The 17556-nt window shown below is 48.7% G+C and overlaps 1 protein-coding gene across 2 annotated transcripts in view; it reads right to left on the reverse strand.

The window, feature by feature from the left end:
• Positions 1 to 17556, reverse strand: part of LOC137504278 (melanopsin-B-like) — a 222715-nt gene that overhangs the window by 187235 nt on the left and 17924 nt on the right. The window lies entirely within an intron of this gene.

Below are 17556 nucleotides of genomic sequence, written 5' to 3' on the forward strand. Positions count from 1 at the left end.
TCCAAGCACTCACACTGACCTCCCAGAGCCTACACTGACCTCCCAGAACCTACACTGACCTGACCTCCAAGTACCCACACTGACCTCCCAGAACCTACACTGACCTGACCTCCCAGAACCTACACTGACCTCCCAGAACCTACACTGACCTGACCTCCAAGTACCCACACTGACCTCCCAGAACCTACACTGACCTGGCCTCCAAGTACCCACACTGACCTCTCAGCACCCACCCTGACCTCCCAGAACCTACACTGACCTGACCTCCAAACACCCACACTGACCTCCCAGAACCTACACTGACCTGACCTCCAAGCACACATACTGACCTGACCTCCAAGCACCCACACTGACCTCCCAGAACCTACACTGACCTGACCTCCAAGTACCCACACTGACCTTCCAGAACCTACACTGACCTGACCAAGCACCCACACTGACCTCCCAGAACCTACACTGACCTGACCTCCAAGCACCCACACTGACCTCTCAGAACCTACACTGACCTGACCTCCAAGCACCCACACTAACCTCCCAGAACCTACACTGACCTGACCTCCAAGCACGCACACTGACCTGACCTCCAAGCACCCACACTGACCTGACCTCCAAGCACCCACACTGACCTCCCAGAACCTACACTGACCTGACCTCCAAGCACCCACACTGACCTCTCAGCACCCACACTGACCTCCCAGAACCTACACTGACCTGACCTCCAAGCACTCACACTGACCTCCCAGAACCTACACTGACCTCCCAGAACCTACACTGACCTGACCTCCAAGTACCCACACTGACCTCCCAGAACCTACACTGACCTGACCTCCCAGAACCTACACTGACCTCCCAGAACCTACACTGACCTGACCTCCAAGTACCCACACTGACCTCCCAGAACCTACACTGACCTGACCTCCAAGTACCCACACTGACCTCTCAGCACCCACCCTGACCTCCCAGAACCTACACTGACCTGACCTCCAAACACCCACACTGACCTCCCAGAACCTACACTGACCTGACCTCCAAGCACACATACTGACCTGACCTCCAAGCACCCACACTGACCTCCCAGAACCTACACTGACCTGACCTCCAAGTACCCACACTGACCTTCCAGAACCTACACTGACCTGACCAAGCACCCACACTGACCTCCCAGAACCTACACTGACCTGACCTCCAAGCACCCACACTGACCTCTCAGAACCTACACTGACCTGACCTCCAAGCACCCACACTAACCTCCCAGAACCTACACTGATCTGACCTCCAAGCACCCACACTGACCTCCCAGAACCTACACTGACCTGACCTCCAAGCACCCACACTGACCTTCCAGAACCTACACTGACCTGACCTCCAAGCACCCACACTGACCTCCCAGAACCTACACTGACCTGACCTCCAAGCACCCACACTGACCTCCCAGAACCTACACTGACCTCCCAGAACCCACACTGACCTGACCTCCAAGCACCCACACTGACCTCCCAGAACCTACACTGACCTGACCTCCAAGCACCCACACTGACCTCTCAGAACCCACACTGACCTCTCCCTGCACCCACACTGACCTCTCCCTGCACCCACACTGACCTCCCTGAACCTACACTGACCACTTAACACAAGCCTTCCCATCACTACACCTAACACTAACCTCACTGTTGCATAAACTGAGGTGACACAGAGGGAGACACTTTTTTACTGCGTCATGCCACTTTCTTTGGAGCCATGCACAGTTTTTAAAGCTACGGGCACGGGGGTGGGGTGGCTATTGAGCGGGCTCAGCAGCCAGTGGGTGGGCTTGGGAGAGGGGGGGGGGCAGGCCTGATGATGTGCGAGGGGCCCCAAAATTTCTGATGGCGGCCCTGGCGCCGGCACCCGCCTCTCCATGGATGCTGGGGCTGCCCGCCGAGCTGGAGGGGTAGCGGGCAGAAAGGGGGTATTGGGCCTAGCGGCGGGGAGGGGGGTCGGACCCCCCCTCCCTCGCCTGGGTCCCCCCGATCTGCGCTCCTCCTCCAGCGTAAAGTACCAGCCAGCGTGCATATGACGAAGAGGCAACAGGCGGGGGAATCACTCACCTCTTCCGCGTTCCATCGCGTGCTCCACTGACGTCACTTCTGGCAACGCCGCCCACTGTATTGTAAGTGGACGGCCTTGCAGGAAGTGACGTCAGTGGAGCGCACGATGGAACGCGGAAAAGGTGAGTGATTCCTCCGCCCGTTGCCTCTTCAACATATGCGCGCTGGCTGGTACTTTACGCTGGAGGAGGAGCGCAGATCGGAGGACCCAGGCGAGGGAGGGGGGGGGGGTCCGACCCCCCTCCCCGCCGCTAGGCCCAATTCTCCCTTTCTGCTAGCTACCCCTCCAGCTCGGCACCCCCCACGGCTGGGGGGGGGGGGGGCGATTTTTTCTAATTTTGCCTCAGGCGGCAAAAAGTCTAGGGCCGGCCCTGACTACACTGCACTACACCACGCCGACTCCTAATCCCCCACCAGTCACACTACACTGCACTACACCATGCCGACTCCTGATCTCCCACCAGTCACACTACATTGCACTACACCATGCTGACTCCTGATGCCCCACCAGTCACACTCCACTGCACCATGCCGACTCCTGATCCCCCACCAGTCACACTACATTGCACTACACCATGCTGACTCCTGATTTCCAACCAGTCACACTCCACTGCACCATGCCGACTCCTGATGCCCCACCAGTCACACTCCACTTCACTGCACCATGCTGACTCCTGATCTCCCACCAGTCACACTCTACTGCACTACACCATGCTGACTCCTGATGACCCACCAGTCACACTACACTGCACTACAACATGCTGATTCCTGATGCCCCACCAATCACACTACACTGCACTACACTATGCCAACACCTGATCCCCTACCAGTCACACTACACTGCACTACACTATGCTAACTCCTGATGCCCCACTACACTGCACTACACCATGCTGACGTCTGATGCCCCACCAGTCACACTCCACTGCAGTACACTACACTAACCTCTGCTGTCCTCATTCCCAGCTACACTACACTAACCCCTGCAGCCCCCCAGCTATACTGACAACCCTAAAACTGGTACTTGTTAAGCTTAAAGCACTAACTTGTTACAAACTTTAGGTAGAAAGGATAAAGCAGTGTCAGCTGTAGCAGCAGAATGGGGCATGCAGTAGAGAAGTGCAGAGCCTGTGACAAAGAACACAGCAGGAGCAGGAGGGTAGCCAGATAGAGGGCACACACAGACTGTATACAGACTGTATACAGAATAGAGAACAGTGTGTTAGAGCCACTAGTCAAGCTGTCCGTTTACACAGACAGCTCTTATCTGTAACCTGAGCTTTGGTGTCATTGCTGGTGACACTGCCTGTCTGCACTGTACAGTGCAAGGTCAAGGATCCTTTCCCTTTCAACCTCAAAATGACAGCAAAGCTTAAGTTATGAATAAGAGCTGTCTGTGTAAACTAATAGCTAGACTGGCTCTTTACAGGACGCTGAGCTCTTACAGTGTGTGTGTGTGTGTGTGTGTGTGTGTGTGTGTGTGTGCGTGCGTGCGTGCGTGCGTGCGTGCGTGCGTGCGTGCGTGCGTGCGTGCGTGCGTGCGTGCGTGCGTGCGTGCGTGCGTGCCTATCTCCCTGCCATGTGCTCTCTGGTCCCGCTGTGCAGGAGAGGCTGTGAGAGGGGAGTGTGTGATGGATTGGGGAGACAAGAAAACAAGCCCATGTTGAAGAGGAGCCAAAGGCAGCTAAAGGGAGAGAGAGAGAGCAGCTAGAGGAAGCTGGAGGCTGCCTGGAGCTTACCCGAGAAGTATCATTGAGCTACCAGGGGAAGCAGGAGTACAAGAATACACGCAGCACCAGACGCTAGGAGGGGGGCGGAGCCTATAGGCAGAACTAGGAAGCCGACATCCCATCTGAGATAGTGGCAGGATTTTAATAGCAAATGAGAGGGGAGGAGAGCAACGCCAGCTAGATCAGTAAGTTCTGAGCACCCTGCAACCGTGCAATTGGACTATAAGATGCACCAACTTTTCCCCCCTAGTTTTGGGTGAGAAAAAGTTTTCTTTTAGTCTGATAAATACAGAGCTACTGTGCTCCGCATTTGTAGGATACCTGACTTAATATGTGACATGATGAGATAAACATGAGTGTGTACAGTCTCAGTCCTGCTTAGAACTAGGTTGTGTTTCTTTTATTCTTTATTCTCAATGTAAGGGATAAGAATCCACGTTTGTAAATTACACTTTCTCTGCAGTCTTGAATTGGACAGTAGCGTAACTATCACTAATAACTAATTAAAGGTCATTAAAGTCTTGCATGACAGAGAAATATTTATAGGTGCAGGAAACAGATAAAAAGGTCAATATTTAAAGATTTGTCTCTGGGGAAGTTGTAAAACATTAAAAACTTCCAACACTCACATGAGACAATACAAACTTTAACCTTAGATGATAAGCAGGTGGGAGTGTATATTTGTGGGTTTATTCTTCAAAGGACAGTAAGATTTCCTCATTATAAAGTGGATTGATATGTGATGTACCTGGTGCTCACCAGGAGGTGATATGTAGATCTTAGATAAATGCTATTGTTGCATTTAGTGGCATTTGCATTCCTTTAGATTTTAGGGAGTTTGTCTCTCTTTAAGAGAACTGGCTCTGCAGACACAACATGTGTTGCCCTCTAATCAGGGCTTCCTCCTCAAACAAAGGAGGACCATCTGAATAGCCTCAAATGGGGGTCTTGAATTGGACTGTAGCGTAACTCTCACTGGTATCTATTTACAGGTCATTAAAAAAAACTCTTGCATAACAGAAAATCTTATAGGTGCAGGAAACAGAAGGTTTGTCTCTGGAGGAGAAGTAAAACATTTACAACTGCCATAACTCACATGAGACAATAAAAGCAGGTGGGAGCATACATTTTTAAAGTACAGTTAGAATTCCTCATTATAAAGTGAACTGATATGTAATGTACCCAGGGCAGTTTCTAGGCTAAATTGCACCCAGGGCGAGGGTGTAAAAATTGCGCCCACTTCCCCCCACCCCCGTGGACTCAGGAACCCTTACTCTTTAGGAACAGAAACACAGTCACAGGTCACAAGTAGATCTGCCTACTTTCTAGTGACCAGCTGCTCATCCAGGAGGAAGCAGGAAAACACACAGGCGAGGGGAGCCCAGAAAGCCGACTCCTCCATGGGTGCCGCGCACAGACACCCTGCAGTACCGCTACAAGACATTAGGTGTCCTCACGCGGTGGTGACATGATGATGAGTTGACGTCGGACGCAGGCAGCCTAGGAGGAGTCAAGGAAGGTGATCGCGCTGGTAATCTTCTTTCTTCTTCCATTTGGCTGCACCGCGTGTCACCAGCTCCCTAGCGGTTATGTCCTTCTGCCTGCGCCCCCCTTCATCTACTTGCTCGTCTGCGCCCAGTGCGGTCGCCCTGCCCGCACTGCCCAAGAAACTGCCCTGAATGTACCTGATGGTAACTGGGAGATCTTAGATCAATGCTTTTATTGCATCAAGTGGTATTTGTATTAGTTTAGAGTTTAGGGAGTTTGTTTCTTCTTTAGATAATTCAGACCATAGATATTTACAAAGAAAGAAGTGTTTAATTGTTATTTTATTATAATAAAAGAGAGCAAGCCAAGGTTCATACATATGTGGCTTTAGAAGCCATATTTCAATATCCACCCAGTGTTTTCATGTGGAAGACTACACTAGTGTTTTACTTGGTTGAGTATAGCGGTCTTAGCTCCATACACATGCTACATGAAACTCAGCCAAGGTGGCCAACATTGATTACCTCTGCCGAGAATGCAACATGTGTACAGATGCCACAGACCCCTCTCAACCGCTCAGCCAGCAACCCATCCTGACGGATCACATTGACTGATCGATGGCTGAGAGCACTGTTCCTTCCACTTATCCCACCTGCCTCGGGGTTCTGTGTTTTTTTTTTTCTTGAACTTATCCTTGGGGTCAGGATTTATTCCAGTGCTCTCCCTCTTTTTCTATCTGTGATTTTTATCTGCATGCACACAGTTTATGCTGCTGTGTGTATGGTGCACATGGATGTATTTTCTTAGCTATCTTGTGGGATTAGTTTTATATCCCATGAAAGGATGATATGTGCTCCTAATCTTTAGATAGGTTGATACCCTGAATACTTCCATGCTTGCACTATGCATGTTATACGGCCAGAGTAAGACACAAATGATGGAGGACTCTATGCAGTGTGTGTAATTATTCAAGAAAAATTATCCTTTTGTAATGAAGACCCTGACTTTTAACGTAGCTGTAGGCATAGCAATGGTTCAGGATGATCGATTTGCATGAAAGCATTTGCAAGTGACTGTGCAAAGGGTTAACTGATTTTGAAATTAGGAATACTGTAGTTTGAATCCTTTAATGCTGTGGACCAAGGAAAAATTATCTTTTCATATGATCTGATCAATAATATGATTGTTCAGTAAAAATCGCAAAGTTCATAGGTACCTTAAGATTGCCATCAGTCAGCCTTCAACCAACTAACCTTTCAGAAATCTTCACTATGTTCTGAGACAATCCAGGTATGATTTGCAAAGTAGCTCCACTTAATAGCAAGCAATTTTTAAAAAAAAATCTAGTCCAGGTTTGCTGGATCACTTAAGTTTAGCAAACCAACTCCAGTGTCCAGAAGAGCAAGGAAAACTCAGCAGCAGCAGCCCCCCCCCCCCCTGTAAAATTGAGCTGGCCTGACCCCCTGCAAAACCCTGCCCCCCAGCACCTCACTACTTCGGTGATATAATTAATTGTGGAATCATCATACATCACATGGTTTCGGCGGAGCTACATGTCCTCCTATCTCTTCAGCTGCACGATACAGTCCCATTACATGGAGGGACAGGAGCTGCAAGGGGTTATACTGTATGGCACGGCTAAAGAGAGGAGTGAGAAGAATGGGCAGCTCCACTAAAAACAGGTAATGTATGACACTTCCACTGCTGCACTCTGTATCTCCCAACAGAAGCGGACCGCCTTAGACCCAAGGGCCCCTCATGAGCACCTTGGCTATTATTTTGCCACTGATAATGTATCAAAACATTGTGGAAATTGTTATAGTAAGAAGTATTGCCAAGTGCAGCTGGTGGTGCCGTAGTAGCATGGCAGCCTAGGCTCTTGGCTTTCGGACATTACCCCCATCCTTCCAGAACCAGTATGAGCCAAAACCATTTCTGGTTACAGCCCCCGTTTGTACTTGGCAAAATAAATGATTCTAATTCTGAAGTAGGTAAAGCATTTAACATTTTTTTCCACCCATGTTTTGGATAAATATAAACCTAATGTTGACTGGACATCTCCTATATTCTCTAATACTTCATGACAAACATCCGCTGACACTTGAAGTTTAAACTAGAAGTGCAAATAAAGGCATCTATCCCTCAATCAGTTTGGTGCCAGCTGTGTCATTAGTCAGTGGCTTTCTAATTGGAAGTAGAGTTGGGCCGAACCTCCGATTTTAGGTTCGCGAACCGGGTTCGCGAACTTTCGCGGAACGTTCGGTTCGCGTTAAAGTTCGCGAACCGCAATAGACTTCAATGGGGATGCGAACTTTGAAAAAAAAAAAATTATGCTGGCCACAAAAGTGATGGAAAAGATGTTTCAAGGAGTCTAACACCTGGAGGGGGGCATGGCGGAGTGGGATAGATGCCAAAAGTCCCCGGGAAAAATCTGGATTTGACGCAAAGCAGCGTTTTAAGGGCAGAAATCACATTGAATGCTAAATGACAGGCCTAAAGTGCTTTAAAACATCTTGCATGTGTATACATCAATCAGGTAGTGTAATTGAGGTACTGCTTCACACTGACACACCAAACTCACTGTGTAACGCACCGCAAACAGCTGTTTGTGTAGTGACGGCCGTGCTGGACTGGTGCGCACCATGGCGAGAGTGCAGGTTTTGGTGGCTTTACAGCCCATATGGTCGGCCTGGCTGATGTAGCTGAATGACAGAACAGTGACTGTCCAGCTGATCAAATTTGGTCTGACCACAATGAAGCAACGACCTTATTATCTTTTGTGTGCCCCCCGAGACACTCATCTAGGCGCCGGTCATTGCTTCATTGTGATACGCAAGCCCCTTCACCACGGCAAGGTAATGATCACGAAGGGGAATGGGCGCATGTACATGCCTTTTCTTTTGTTGTTGCAGCTGCCCGCAGTGCAGCCAGAAAAATTAGGCAGTCATGTACACGCACCCGAAAAATTATTACAGCGGCCGCTGCTAGCAGCGGCCTAAAAAATTCAGCAATCCGCCTGGAGTCCCGGACCCTGTTGGTGGTGGCGGAGAAGGTAGTGAAGTGGCCTGCAGGCAGACATGCTGTGTGGAGGGACTGGGAGCGACTTAGTCTTCTTGGGGCAGGTCAGGCATCCAGTCACACGGCGTGCAGGCAGAGATGCTGTGTGTGTGGGGACTGACTTAGTCTTGGGGCGGGCAGCAGCCCTCCGGGATCCATGCCTCATTCATTTTGATAAAGGTGAGGTACTTAACACTTTTGTGACTTAGGCGACTTCTCTTCTCTGTGACAATGCCTCCAGCTGCGCTGAAGGTCCTTTCTGAGAGGACGCTTGCGGCAGGGCAGGAGAGAAGTTGGATGGCAAATTGGGACAGCTCTGGCCACAGGTCAAGCCTGCGCACCCAGTAGTTCAAGGGTTCCTCATCGCTGTTCACAGCAGTGTCTACATCCACACTTAAGGCCAGGTAGTCGGCTACCTGCCGGTCCAGGCGTTGGTGGAGGGTGGATCCGGAAGGGCTACGGCGAGGCGTTGGACTAAAGAACGTCCGCATGTCCGACATCACCATGAGATCGCTGGAGCGTCCTGTCTTTGACTGCGTGGACATGGGAGGAGGATTAGTGGCAGTGGTACCTTGCTGGCGTTGTGCTGTCACATCACCCTTAAAGGCATTGTAAAGCATAGTTGACAGCTGGTTCTGCATGTGCTGCATCCTTTCCACCTTCCGGTGAGTTGGTAACAGGTCCGCCACTTTGAGCCTGTACCGAGGGTCTAGTAGTGTGGCCACCCAGTACAGCTCATTCCCCTTGAGGTTTTTTATACGGGGGTCCCTCAACAGGCAGGACAGCATAAAAGACGACATCTGCACAAAGTCGGATCCAGTACCCTCCATCTCCTCTTGCTCTTCCTCAGTGACGTCACGTAAGTCAACCTCCTCCCCCCAGCCGCGAACAATACCTCCTCCTCCTCCCCCAAAGAAACACCTTGCTCATCATCCTCTGAGTCTGACTCGTCTTCTGCACACGACCTCTCTTCTTCCTCCTCCTCCCCCCTCTGTGCTGCCGCAGGTGTTGAGGAAACAGCTGGGTCTGATGAAAATTGGTCCCATGCCTGTTCCTGCCGTAACGGTTCCTGGTCACGCTCATTCGCAGCTTCATCCGCCACTCTACGCACAGCACGCTCCAAGAAGTAAGCGTAGGGAATTAAGTCGCTGATGGTGCCCTCACTGCGGCTCACCAGGTTGGTCACCTCCTCAAACGGCCGCATGAGCCTGCATGCATTTTTCATCAGTGTCCAGTTGTCGGGCCAGAACATCCCCATCTTCCCAGACTGTTTCGTTCTACTCCAGTTGTAGAGGTACTGGGTGACGGCTTTCTTCTGTTCTAGCAGGCGGGAGAACATGAGCAGGGTCGAATTCCAGCGAGTGGGGCTATCGCAAATGAGGCGTCTCACCGGCATGTTGTTTTTCCGCTGAATTTCTGCAAATCGTGCCATGGCTGTGTAAGACCGCCTCTTAAGAGCAGCCAGGAGAGCTGCTCCAGTGTGACTCTCCGCTTTGAGACAAGCCATGTCTAAGATGGCGTGACACCGTCGTACCTGGCATGCAGCATAGGCCCTGCGGAGCTGGGGCTGTGTAGCTGGAGAGGAGAACTGCCACTCAGCCAAGGAGGAGGAGGACAGCGAAGAGCATGTAGCAGGAGGAGAGGAGGTGGCAGGAGGCCTGCCTGCAAGCCGTGGAGGTGTCACAATTTGGTCCGCTGCGCCCTGCTTGCCATCGTTCACCACCAGGTTCACCCAATGGGCTGTGTAGGTAATGTAGCAGCCCTGCCCGTGCTTGGCAGACCAGGCATCCGTGGTCAGGTGTACCCTTGACCCAACGCTCTTCGCAAGAGATGACACCACTTGCCTCTCAACTTCACGGTGCAGTTGGGGTATGGCCTTTCTCGAAAAATAAGTGCGGCCTGGCATCTTCCACTGCGGTGTTCCGATGGCCACAAATTTACGGAAGGCCTCAGAGTCCACCAGCCGGTATGGTAACAGCTGGCGAGCTAACAGTTCCGCCACGCCAGCTGTCAGACGCCGGGCAAGGGGGTGACTGGCCAAAAGTGGCATCTTCCGCTCAAACATTACCTTCACGGACACCTGACTGCTGCTGTGGGCAGAGGAGCAGGAACCGCTCAAGGGCAGAGGCGGAGTGGAGGAGGGTGCCTGTGAAGGTGCAAGGGAGAAAGCGGCATAAGCAGATGATGCACCTGAAGGAGGAAGAGGAGAAGGAGGGTGACTTTTCTTTTGTGTGCTGCTGCTGCTTTTGCTCAGGTGGCCATCCCATTGCTGTTTGTGCCTTTTCTGCAGGTGCCTTCGTAAGGCACTTGTCCCTACGTGAGTGTTGGCCTTTCCACGGCTCAATTTTTGTTGGCAGAGCGAACAGATGGCTTTGGTCCGATCTGAGGCACACACATAAAAAAATTTCCACACCGCTGAGCCACCCTGGGATGTGGGCACTATGGGGACCTCAGCAGCTGATGCTGAAGGGCAAGTTGGCTGGCTGTACATAGGTGGCGATACATGGTGCCGGACACTGCCACCAGCTGTTTCTGATGAAGAGCTGCCCCAGCTTCTTTCAGCAACTTCTCTCCTCCTACTACTCTCTGACTCCCCCTCTGAACTGTCCCCCTCTTCATCTCCTCTATTGGGAACATACAGAGGATCCCTATCATCGTCATCATCGTAATCATCCTGCCCAGCTTCGCTTGCCTCGGAAAAATCCAAACGTGTAGGTCCTTCATCCTCCTTACACGTTACATCCATAGTGTTGCCGCGTAACGCAGACATATGAGCTGGCGAAAATTCATCTGGCTGTAACAACAATGGCTGTGCATCAGTGATTTCACCACCACTAAATAATTCTTGCGAAGTGTCAAATGCAGCGGAAGTGGTGCTAGTAGTAGCGCTGGTGGCTGAGCAAGATGAGGTGTTCTGTGTCGCTAAATACTCAACCACGTCCTGACAATCTTGGGACGTGATGGGACGTGCCTTCTTCCGAGCACTGTACTGTGGGCCAGGTCCACACGAAATTACATTTACACGACCTCGCGCAGACCTGCCGGGTGGCCTTCCTCTGCCTCTGGCACTACCTCTTCCTCTACCTGTTTTGTCCATATCGGGTATGCACGGAGTGGTATATCACACTGCGGGCACTCACGTAGGTAGGTGGGTTCACTTAACTGCACAGGTATGCGCACTGATGCGGTGGGTTCACTGAACAGTACAGGTATACAGTGGCGGGTTCACTGAACAGAACAGGTATACAGTGGCGGGTTAACAGAACAGGTATGCAGTGGCGGGTTCACTGAACAGGTATACAGTGGCGGGTCCACTGAACAGAACAGGTATACAGTGGCGGGTTCACAGAACAGGTATGCAGTGGCAGGTTCACTGAACACAACAGGTATGCAGTGGCGTGTTCAGTAAACAGGTATACAGTGGCGGGTCCACTGAACAGAACAGGTATACAGTGGCGGGTTCACAGAACAGGTATGCAGTGGCGTGTTCACTAAACAGGTATACAGTGGCGGGTCCACTGAACAGAACAGGTATACAGTGGCGGGTTCACTGAAAAGGTATACAGTGGCGGGTCCACTGAACAGAACAGGTATACAGTGGCGGGTTCACAGAACAGGTATGCAGTGGCGGGTTCACTGAACAGGTATACAGTGGCGGGTCCACTGAACAGAACAGGTATACAGTGGCGGGTTCACAGAACAGGTATACAGTGGCGGGTCCACTGAACAGAACAGGTATGCAGTGGCGTGTTCACTAAACAGGTATACAGTGGCGGGTCCACTGAACAGAACAGGTATACAGTGGCGGGTTCACAGAACAGGTATGCAGTGCCGTGTTCACTAAACAGGTATACAGTGGCGGGTCCACTGAACAGAACAGGTATACAGTGGCGGGTTCACAGAACAGGTATGCAGTGGCGTGTTCACTAAACAGGTATACAGTGGTGGGTCCACTGAACAGAACAGGTATACAGTGGCGGGTTCACAGAACAGGTATACAGTGGCGGGTCCACTGAACAGAACAGGTATACAGTGGCGGGTTCACAGAACAGGTATGCAGTGGCAGGTTCACTGAACACAACAGGTATGCAGTGGCGTGTTCACTAAACAGGTATACAGTGGCGGGTCCACTGAACAGAACAGGTATACAGTGGCGGGTTCACAGAACAGGTATGCAGTGGCGTGTTCACTAAACAGGTATACAGTGGCGGGTCCACTGAACAGAACAGGTATACAGTGGCGGGTTCACAGAACAGGTATACAGTGGCCGGTCCACTGAAAAGAACAGGTATACAGTGGCGGGTTGACAGAACAGGTATGCAGTGGCAGGTTCCTGAACACAACAGGTATGCAGTGGCGTGTTCACTAAACAGGTATACAGTGGCGGGTCCATTGAACAGAACAGGTATACAGTGGCGGGTTCACAGAACAGGTATACAGTGGCAGGATCACTGAACAGGTTTACAGTGGCGGGTCCACTGAACAGAACAGGTATACAGTGGCGGGTTCACAGAACAGGTATACAGTGGCGGGTCCACTGAACAGAACAGGTATACAGTGGCGGGTTCACAGAACAGGTATACAGTGGCGGGTCCACTGAACAGAACAGGTATACAGTGGCGGGTTCACAGAACAGGTATACAGTGGCAGGATCACTGAACAGGTATGCAGTGGCAGGATCACTGAACAGGTATGCAGTGGCAGGATCACTGAACAGGTATGCAGTGGCAGGATCACTGAACAGGTATGCACTGGCAGGATCACTGAACAGGTATGCAGTGGCAGGATCACTGAACAGGTATGCAGTGGCAGGATCACTGAACAGGTATGCACTGGCAGGATCACTGAACAGGTATGCAGTGGCAGGATCACTGAACAGGTATGCAGTGGTGGGTGGGTTCACAGAACAGGTATGCAGTGGCAGGATCAATGAACAGGTATGCAGTGGCAGGATCACTGAACAGGTATGCAGTGGTGGTGGGTGGGTTCACAGAACAGGTATGCACTGGCAGGATCACTGAACAGGTATGCAGTGGCAGGATCACAGTACAGGTATGCAGTGGGCTGAGGGCTCACTGAACAGAACAGGTATGCAGCCAGGAAAAGCTAAGCCTAACTAATCTTTCCCTAGAGACAGACAGCAGCTCGCCCTACTCTCTCTAATGCAGGCACACGAGTGGCCGTAATGACCGCCGCTGCCTGCCTTATATAAGGGGGGGTGGGGCTCCAGGGGCTAGTGTAGCCTAATTGGCTACACTGGGCCTGCTGACTGTGATGTAGAGGGTCAAAGTTGACCCTCAGGTGCATTATGGGGTGAACCGAACTTCCGCAAAACGTTCGCGTGCGGCAGCCGCACGCGAACCACCTAAGTTCGCGCGAACCACGTTCGCCGGCGAACCGTTCGGCCCAACTCTAATTGGAAGCTGGTAGATTTCATTGCCAGAATGACTTTCACTTCCTCCTGGGTCAGTGAGGATTTCTTAGACGTTTCTGTTCATCCCTAATAATCAGAGCCACATAGAGGCTATTATCTTTACTCCCTTTGAAATAGTGTATCTTGCTTGGCTGTTGTGCCTGATCCTCTTCGTCTTAATACATTTAAAACCATTAAAATGAATAGGGATAATTGTACACATGTGCCTGCTTCTCTTTTTATCCCTGGATTACACACTGCATTTCCAGATGGACATGCACATCATTTATGAAAGAGTGACACCTGGGATACCTTTATTTTTTAAACTATATGCACACTACCAGGGAGGAGGCCTCTTTCCCAGCAATAACAGTAGGATCAGCTAAGTACTTCTAATAATATATAAAACATTGTGGGGGTCTGGGGGAGTTCTATTTAAATTATTTCTATTGTACCTAGGACTATGTACAAGAATTTACTAGTAGGCATTTTACACCACTTTAACCACTTTAGCCTACAGTGTTGTTTCACCTTATGCATCCAAGCAACTTTCACCTGACATTCATTCGCCAATAACTTTATCACTACTTATCACACTGAAATGATCTATATCTTGTTTTTTCCACCACCATTTAGGCTTTCTTTTGGTGTACATTTTGCTAAGAATTATTTTATTCTAAATCCATTTTAACAGGAAAATTAAGAAAGAAATGGAAAAAAATTCATTATTTCTCAGTTTTGGCCATTATAGTTTGAAATTAATACATGCTACCGTAATTAAAACCCATGTATTTTATTTGCTCATTTGTCCCAGTTATTACACCACTATGTCCATATCACATTGTATGGCGCCAATATTTTATTTGGAAATAATGGTGCATTTTTTTCAGTTTTGCATCCATCACTGATTACAAGACTATAATTTAAAAAATAACAGTACTATACCTTACTACATACATATTATAAAAGTTCAGTCCATAAGGTAACTATTTTTTTTTCTTGTATTTTTTTTGTACAACATTTTTTTTGTGTAGCTATTGGGGACAGTGGAAGGTAAGGGACTACTTTTAACAGTAAAAAGCGTCATTATCTGGAAATTTTTATTTCCAGATGTAATTTTACTATTTGGCCACAAGATGCCCTCGGAGCTTACTTCTGCATGCGTAGTATTACTATGCAAGTGGAAGTAAAGCGTGGATGGGGCAGAAGGGGATTTATGAAAGACAAAGCCATCTCGTTGACAGCGTCGGTCTTTCATATGGGGAACTGTGTTCCCATTCATTGATCTCCGGGCTAACGGAAGGCGGCAGGAGCGTGCGTGTTCGTTCGCCAGGCTTAGCGGCAGCAGGCCAGGCTATCTGGATGGAAATATCCGTCCAGATAGAATTCAGTGGTTAAAAATAGTTCTCATGGCAGAAGCAAACATAGCCACACTCCCACCCACATCACTATACATAACCCTGCATTAAAGTCTTATAGTCACATAGACCATGCCCTACAAAGCCCTGAAACCCTCATTCACCTTGGTTACATAAAGGAGGCTGGACTTCACCTCCTTTCCAGCCACTTAATGCTAAGACAGCTTCTGCTCCAATGCTGAACTGTGTTGGTGTATAGTCATGTTGGTGCATGGGGTGTTGCTGTGTGTTACAAACCATCTGTATGCATAAGTGCATGAGAAAGCCAGGTCCAGTTAGCTCTTTACAGTGTTATTTTTAGATGAGCACTATGGGGATGGTAAGGCTGTATACAATGCAATTTTACTTTAGTTTGCTTTAGCCCCAATTCAATATACTTCAGTTTTCTCACTGGGATTTCATGGCTTAAAGAGAACCAGAGAGGACCAATAAAAGATTTTATACATACCTAGGGCTTCCTCTAGCCCCATATGCACGGATCACTCCCACGCCGCCGTCCTCAGCTGCCTGGATCCGCCGATACCGGGTCCCGTCATTACCGCCAGACGGCTGGCAGACGCGGCCAATTCTCTGCATCACAGGGGGCTCCCTCCATACAGATACGCGTGTGGCTGCCTACTGCGCAGCCGCATGCGTGCGTGTATGGAGGGAGCCCCTGTGATGCGGACAATTGGCCGGTACCGGCGGATCCAGGAAGCGGAGGATGGCGGCGTGGGAGCGATCCAGGCTTATGGGGCTGGAAGAAGCCCCAGGTATGTATAAAATCTTTTTCTATTTTAACAAATCATTCCTCTCTGATTCCCTTTAACAATAAAATCCATTTTCATCATCCAACTCCCCAGCAAAGAGAAAAGTACTCAAAATTCACTGTCTCAAATTAACTAAAATTTCATAATACGTTTTACTTTTTCATTTGCTAGATCCTAAAATTATATTAAAATAAGATAAGAAAGCTTCCCCTGAGAGAAAAATGTTTTATTCAATCAGGGCAACTGTGTCAAGTTTGACATAGTTTTGCTTCCAGTGCAGAACTTATTGTTATACATGACCCAACCAAAGTACTGCTTTCCCTTTATTCAGAAAAATAAGGATATTAGCAACTCTGAACTATTTTAAAGTTAACAAAAATAGAAATTGTATATATTAAATATATATTTTTTAATTTCCCTTATAGAATAAAAGTATTAAACATTTAAGAACGGAAATCCCCAGAGATTTATGTAATCTTTTTCAAATATAATTATACTGTACACTACGGATTCTTTTTTGTATAGAAAGGCATCAAATATTAGATGTCATTTCTCCAGTCATGGTTTGGTTGCATTAATATACATATGACAGATACACTTTCTTAGCTCTTCTATATTTTTCAAACATTTCCAATTCCAATACATCAGCATTTCTTTGCCAAGCTACAATCCATGGTCCTGCATTTTTCATGGAATAACACAATATATTGCGTATACATCAAAGATCTCATGAGATTATTCTGTGTCTACAGACCATGAGGGGATTGTTAATACCAGAAATGTCAGAACTGGCTATTGAGATCAAATTATTAATATGTATTTGATATAGCTACTGTAGAAACCTAATTCCCTAGCAAATTTGTGTGGTAATATTCCATCCAATGTATTCCTTGTCACTGGTTCTTCTTAGCATCCATTCTTTGAATACCCTGTTGAAAGCAGTCCTGAACACCTGCACAGCACACAATGAAAAGTCTTTATTCCACATATAGTTGCTTAAGAAATTCACTGCTGTGCTTTCTGTGTTTGGTTAGTCAGATCTAAGTGTCCAAGTAGGTCTTATCAGCAGCTGTGAATCAGAGCTGTGAGCTCTGCCATGGCTCTCTGCTCATAGGTAAACACTAAAGTTTTAAGGCCGGATAACATAATAATTCAATATACAAAGGAGCACTTGCTGAATATGGTTGTTATGCTACCTCATTAAATGAGGAGCCATTCTGTGATAATTCACGATCACAAATAATACCAATTCACAGATGTCTTCAAACAGAACTTGCAACTTTATTGAACATCACCATGGTATAACAACCACCCATTGGCCTTTAAAGGAATAACACACGGCAGTGTCAACCATCCCTGAAGGCACACACTGCCGGCTATGGATCACTCACAACAGACACACATGCAATAGTAGTGCAATTGAATTGAGTGTTTACAGTTTGGCAAATATGACAAGCATATCAAGCTAGCAGCTGCCACACAGTAAATGCAAGCTGGTAAACACCATGCCTGCTCAGACTCTCACCACCGTCACAGGCAGGCTCAGGTGTCCCAATCTGGGAGTTCTCGTGAAGGCTTCTGAAGTACTCGGGTTTCCAAGCACTTCCAAAGACA

Source organism: Hyperolius riggenbachi, chromosome 1 (assembly GCF_040937935.1).
Source record: "Hyperolius riggenbachi isolate aHypRig1 chromosome 1, aHypRig1.pri, whole genome shotgun sequence".
NCBI lineage: Eukaryota > Metazoa > Chordata > Amphibia > Anura > Hyperoliidae > Hyperolius > Hyperolius riggenbachi.